Source organism: Sinohyriopsis cumingii, unplaced genomic scaffold (genome assembly GCF_028554795.1).
Source record: "Sinohyriopsis cumingii isolate HCF-2022 unplaced genomic scaffold, ASM2855479v2 utg000036l, whole genome shotgun sequence".
NCBI classification, from domain to species: domain Eukaryota; kingdom Metazoa; phylum Mollusca; class Bivalvia; order Unionida; family Unionidae; genus Sinohyriopsis; species Sinohyriopsis cumingii.
Window position 1 is genome coordinate 1,529,362 of NW_028315863.1, and position 6,690 is coordinate 1,536,051.

The 6,690-nt window shown below is 34.3% G+C and overlaps 1 long non-coding RNA gene across 1 annotated transcript; it reads left to right on the plus strand.

Moving 5' to 3' along the window:
* The first annotated feature begins 2,524 nt into the window (after nt 1-2,524).
* LOC149775018 (uncharacterized) lies at nt 2,525-6,376 on the plus strand. The gene is made up of 3 exons (XR_016416650.1): nt 2,525-3,080; nt 3,721-3,865; nt 5,634-6,376. It is a non-coding gene; the product is annotated as an uncharacterized LOC149775018 (long non-coding RNA).
* Nucleotides 6,377-6,690: the final 314 nt, after the last annotated feature.

Genomic DNA, 6,690 nt, shown 5'->3' on the forward strand with positions numbered 1-6,690 from the left:
TATTATGACTGGTTGGGCCTCAATGAGAAAGGTGCCAATATGATAACCTGTATAGCAGCCATCTTAAAATGTTGTAATCACTTATGCACATAAATGGAAAGTTATCTACATGGAGTTTTCTCCTGAAGACTTGTTATTTTATCTGGTTGGTCATAATTGAAAATGACACCCATCTTGCAGGCAGTTTGAACACAATTGGCAGTCATCTAGAAAATCTTGCCATTTCCTAACATGATTTTTTTTACCAGATCATTTTCTATTGGTATTATTTAGTACCTGGGAAAAATGAAGTGGGATATCCATAGAAATGCTGTGTAGCATGGATTTTTCCAGCGATTATTTTCCTCAATATTTATTCTCAACATGCAAACTTGTGAAGCATGTTACGAATCGTTTTAGTCTTCAATATCAAACCATGTAAGACATTAAGTTTGTGATTTTGTGATAGTGCTAATATATTGACCTTTGTAATGAATTGGGTATTATACAATAATGTCATGTAGGTATGATAACTGGAATATAAACATATTTATAGGTAGATGTTTGGCTGTTCGGCTGTTTATCAGGTTGTAAACATTGATACGGCGATTGAATAGCAAGTTCCAGAATGGCTTCTCTGAAATAGGTCTTGCAACCCGTACAGAAAAATCTCACCAGTTCACATGAGCTGCTCATAAGCTGCACATGAGAACCTTGTTAGAAATGTATGCAAATTGGGTAGATTTTGCAGGCTCATGTGTGCAGTTTGTTAGATCTTGTGAGCCAAGGAAAAACTAACCTGATTCTCACGTGAGCAGATTTTGCTCACGTGAGAATCTAAATTTTCACATGAGAAAGTAGAACTTAGAAAATTTTCTTTCTCCATTACATACAACCATGTTTGAAAATAAGGCAGAGTCCTAATTTCTCACGTGAGTTATCACGTGAGAAACTTGGACTTTGATTCTGATTAAACACTTATTTCAAATTTATTCAAAGTTGGATTTTCTCATGTGAGTTATCACATGAGCAATTTGGACTTAAATATTTTGTGTAAATGTTGAATGTCAAGCATCTCCATTATTGTCAAATAGACATCATTTCTATTTTGCACTTGTTCATGTTGCTTTGTTGTATTTTTTAAATTTTAAAACATTTTCAACTTATTTTCTCACACTTAGTTTTAATCTTATTTTGACCCAACAGGCTCCTTGTATTTGAACATATTAAGGTTCATTTCACTGTTCATAAAACGAAACAATTCAGAATTAAGGTCTCGTATAACCAGACTACCCATTAAACTTTAACAGCTGTCAAAGAATAGAGTTAATAACTTGCATACTGATCGTGGTTAATGTTTAATAAAGTAATCCGTAAAAAGGTGAAATGTTTCTCTCCCCAAAATACACAGTTTACAAATATAAAAAGGAAATAAAACTTTTGCCCTAAAATGAATCCTATGTTCCATAAACATATGATGCAACTCCTTTATTCACAAACTTCTAAAACCCCACTATAAAATTGTAAAACAAATACATAGCCACATATCTGGAAAAAAAATAAACACTGATGCACAGTCCTTTTGGCCTAATAAACTCTCAAGTCATTTTCCAGAAAAATTGGAGAATTACATAAACTACGTCGTTTTCTTCCATGCCTAACATTCGCACAAATAGTCAATACAATCTTATACTTACTGAATTGTGTAATTCGCTTAGGGGTAATCCATTTAGTACCTACGCAAAAATCTGGCAAAGCTTGACCCCCCCCATGCATGCATACTTTTTTACGCACCCCCCCCCCGCGTACATACGCTTGACGCCCCCCTCCCCATATTCTATTAAACGGCCTATGTTTAATCCACGCAGAAACCATAAAGGATTAATAATATTAATGTGTTTAATAAAACATTGTCCACCGACGTTGAATGTCTGGCATCAAAGAAATACGCGGGGTAACATTAAACATTTTGTCTAGTGTCCGCCAAAATTCAAACGCCAACTGAACAGTCGAACAGGTTACGTATTAGACAAATTATTATCGAGGTTTCACCTCAACCCCGTTTCCTATGCATATGTACATTACCATTATAAAAAAAAAATGTACTGTACATAAAATTTAATAAATCCGTAAGAAACTGCCTAATCCAGTCGTGTTTGTTTGTGTAGCTGTTTCGCACCGTTTTACATGTGTATATTCTTGGCAATGGAAAATTTTGCTTATTTGCAGCCTTTTAAATGTTCTGATCGTGTCATTTCAAATTTTATAAAAGAAATTTCCTATTGAAATAATCACAAAACAAATCACTGACGTTTCCGTTAACTTTTCTGTGACCCAGGTTATAAGAGTACACGGTGGAAGAATCGGCTTGTTAGAACCATTAGAGTGTCCTATGGGGCATGGCTCGGCACAAGCTACTGTAAAAACATCAAAATTAACTTGGTCTATATTAATTAACTTATTAATGATATGAATTCACGTATAGCTCAGTTTTTGTGAAACATCAGATAATAAAATAGCATTTATTTGATATATAAAATATAACATTAAGAAATACCCGCGTACATGTGTACAAAGGAGTGTAAAACCAGAAGGGCTCGCATCGTTGCTTACAATTTAAATGTCAGTCATACAGTAGTATAAAATAATAAAAGTATTATTTTTATACTAAATGTATGACTGACTTTTATATTGTAATCAATGATACAAGCCCCTATGCGTACAACAACGTGTTTACTAATAATTTACCCTTTATAGCGCCTCAGATAAACTCAACAGATGCTGGATGTTGACCTACAGTGTACATGTAGAATAGCACTTTTAAACCGAACAGACAGAAATTTACGCGCGGGCCATGTTCTCTTAGAAAGGGCCACGCTGTTTATGAAGAAAGTTATTTAATATTCTCCTGCAACATGTTTGCTCTTAAAACATTCTGACAGCAAGAGTGTGGACATTATTAAAATATAGAAACCAACACCAACACCTAAAGATGTCCACGTCGGTACTGATGTTAATGTCCAGTACGAAACAGAAGACGTCGACGTGCTGTTAGGGAAAATTCAAGGATTATGAAAGACTGGTTCTTTGCCGAGAAAGAGGTAAGTCACTTTTTCTCATTTATTTTTACAAATTTCGCATATAGAATGATCAAAGTGGATAGCCTGAATCATCGACATTATAAGCATAAGCATAAATTCGCATGGTCGGTTAAAATTGAGCCAAGGGTTTGTTTCAGATTGTACTTAAAGATGATAATTCAACCTCCTGTTTCTAAAAATGATATCTACACCACACTATCATCGAATATTTAAGCCTTCCACAATTCAACTGTGCAACCATGTCTGGCTCTTACCCCCACCCCCAATAATAATGCGGGCGCCTCAGTGATGAGCACTTGCGTTACCGATTGAAACAATATGTACAAACATAAATGTTCTTCTTATTATTTTATTGCTGATTGGGTGGATCAAGATAAGCATACACGATTGAGAACCAAATGCAGTAGCTTAATTCATGATTTTATTCCTAAAAGACATTTGCCCTGTCTGTCAAATATTTTGATTGTTAAATTTAAAAGAGATTTAATTGGATAAGGATTACAGCTTTTCTTAATGCTTATATATACTTATAGACTAGGATTCTTTTGCCAACCAAATCGTTTTCTCATTTCAATGCATTCTTTCTGTTCTGCGTAGATTAATAAACAGATCAATTATACTAATTTTTATCTTTTTACAGATTAAATTTCATGAAGGTCACAAAATTTAATGAACACAACAAAGTTAGCAATCATTTGAAAGAAGTGCAAAACACTGACAGCAACAGGAAGAAGTCAGACAAAACTGCATTGCCATGCTAGAGGAAATTCCAACTCCAGTAAAGGGTATGTATAATACGCTTCAAATCTTTTGACATGATAACATATGCATTTCAGACTCTACAATTGGACCCCCAATACATTTTTTTTTAAATATAAAAATTGGAAACCAGATTTTGAATTTCTTTATATATTGCAAATGTACATATTTTGGAAAAATGTATCCTAAAAGTTTTGGAGAAATCTTCCAGAGGACTGTTCAAGAAGTCAGTTTTTTGGAAATTTCTAATGTGTACCCATCATTCCTAACGATTGGTTACCAGAGTATACAATCAAAAGGAAATTGTATTAAATGTGAAGCTGAACTGCTTTGTTGTAGGTTCACATGTTCCAACCCCAAAAAGAGCTGTAAGCATAATTATTACTAATATAAGTGGCAAAAATCATAATCTGAGCACAATGAGTATAAATTACATGCCATTATTACAGAAAACTGTATGAAAAATGTATATGCAGTTATAATTTTTGTCACAAATCAGCTGAACTTGTGTGGATTAGTAGTATGGATGAGAACAGACAAAAGAAATTGATAAATTATTTGTGCATAACAGTCATTTCGACTAGCGTACATGTCTACAGTAACTTTTGCGAATTATCATAAAGTCCATAAATGTTGATTGTTGTATTATCCTCAACCTGCCATGATTCATTCCATAACGACGGTCCAGTGCAACATGTTTTTAAGTTTAACAAAATCTCTTTTCTCTAACATTTTTCAGTTACATAACATCCATCAGTTACATTGATACATCCCGGGTTATTTTTGTTGTTGTTTTTTCTTCTTTTTTAAAAAATGATATCTGGTGCCATTTATTTTCTATTTAAGCAGGACTACTATGTGTGTAGTATCATAATAGAATGAATCTAGGGCAAATGGTTTCACATTCAAGAACCTGTCTGTTTTCTTGGAACTGTTTGCTGTAAAATTCATGCAGAAGTTACAAATGCATTAATTTTTATTTGATTTTTTCAAAACTGTTATTAAGTAGCAAACTTTTTTTATCTTTATATTTCAGTCTGTATAGTTGTCCATTTCATTCATTTTTTGTCCTAACATGGTGGTATAAGAAGTGCATGTTACAGTAGCCAAGTTAAACCAGACATTCATATTGTGCTTAATTTTATTTGACCCAGATAATGTCACCAGGATCTGAAAACAAGAGTGTTTTAAGTCCTGAGAAAATTGGCACATGAACCATGGACAGGCATGAAGTTAGGATGGTCAGGCTTGAAATATCAGCGTTGATTCTTAAATAGGTCACTTGAGAAAGGATTGTATTATTATACAGAACACGTATGACAAGTAAACTGTAAGCAACCATATGAGCCCCTGTGAACACTTTTTTTTTAACGGGTACCCAATTGTTCGTTTTATTACCCAGATTATTATCTATGGGAGAATACCCGGGTACACATTGGCATCTTTATCCAGAAGTAGTCAAATTTGGAATATGCATCATGGCTTGCAGATATCTCATCAACAGTGCAGTTTATATGTTTGCTACTTAACTATGGTAATTCTATTGGTAGAGCTATTTGACTCATAGTCCAAAGGATGAATTGTCAGACTGGGTTGGCTGCGTAAGTGTGTCCTTGGGAAAACAGTTGGCTTCTATTTTCACAGTGTGATAAAGTGCCATCTAATCCAAACTACAGTTATGTATTTTGCCTTTACCTTGTAAAACGAATCTTAAAAAATCAACCTTACATAATGTCTCAAATGCTGTGATCAGAAGAAAAAAAACTTCTACCAACATTTTCATTTCCATTTCAGGTTTCATTTTTCAACAGTTCAAAACTGAGCCTGCTAACTTAAATTCAGTGGTCAACAGGAAGTGCATTGATTCAAAGAGAACAATCTCCAAGTGAAAATATTGTTGCAGACTGGCAAATGATGAAATTCAGAAGCAGGAATGCCAATTACACGTTTTGTTTGCTTCGAATTTTCTGGAACAGTGAAGAATGGTCTTCATGTGAAGCAAATTTCCAGCAGTATCTTTCATTATGACCTTAAAGTGTTTAGAATAAATGTGATGTATTAATATAACAGGTACATTCATTCATACATACATACATACATATTCTAGTTGTCTTACCTTATTAAAAGATCACTAATTGAACTCGAATTATATGCTTATGATTACTAGATTTGAATATTGATCTTACTCTGTTTAATTCTTGTATTCAATAAAAACTAAATACTATAGTTGTTTTTTGTTGTTTCTGCTCATGTGAGCAAGATGCTGCTCACGTGAGCAAAATCTTGCTCACATGAGCGAGGTGTGGCTCACGTGAGCAGAACTTGCTCACGTGAGCGAGGTGTGGCTCATGTGAGCGAGGTGTGGCTCACGTGAGCAAGATATTGCTCTTGTTAACAATTCCTGCACATGTGATTTTCTTATTAGAATCTATTTGCTCACGTGAGTTCTACCTAATTTGCATGTTAAATTGCACATGAGACTAACCTGAGTTAGATCTCACGTGAGAATCTCATGTGCAGAAGGGTAGGCAGTTTTGGTGTGGGAAGTTTGTTATGTGTATTTTCTTGATAATATATTACCTCCCTTGACAAATAACATGAACATTGCCCATCGCATGGACTTTTATCATGAAAATTAGTGGCCAAAGAAAAATAACAGAGTGATCAGCAAGTCAGAATTCTGTTATCTGGTCTGCAGTTTTCGTAGATCAGGAAAACATGGACATAAACAGACTGATCAACATTTTAACACAAAGCTGTGATTTGGGTGTTGGGGTTGCAGTGTGCAGGGAAAGCCTTCTGAAGGATGATTGACAACACATTTAAAATGCACTGCAAAATTATGAAATTG